This window comes from Mixophyes fleayi, chromosome 1 (genome assembly GCF_038048845.1).
Source record: "Mixophyes fleayi isolate aMixFle1 chromosome 1, aMixFle1.hap1, whole genome shotgun sequence".
NCBI classification, from domain to species: domain Eukaryota; kingdom Metazoa; phylum Chordata; class Amphibia; order Anura; family Limnodynastidae; genus Mixophyes; species Mixophyes fleayi.
Genome location: NC_134402.1, coordinates 271,061,574 through 271,061,902, shown reverse-complemented (window position 1 = coordinate 271,061,902; position 329 = coordinate 271,061,574).

The following is a 329-nucleotide window of genomic DNA, read 5'->3' as shown; positions in this document are numbered from 1 at the left end:
AGTGTGCACCCAGCTTCACACCAGGGAGAGAAAACTGTGTATTGGTGATGTCCATCCCTGATGCTTATCTTAGTTACAACTTTTTATTGTTAGTTATAGAACTATTATAATGATATTTTCTGTGAACATACTGAACATGAAAACCATGATTTAAATAAAATGAAGCATTAGAAAATGTCCCTAGGTGCAGCTAATATACGTATCCAAGTATTATTCTAAACACCTATACTAATCTGTGCCACTCCCATAATGTTGGTGAGCACAAGACAGATCACATTGTATTTAGTAATAATGGGATGGGCTGCTGCCCCCAGGGTCATTGGAGAATT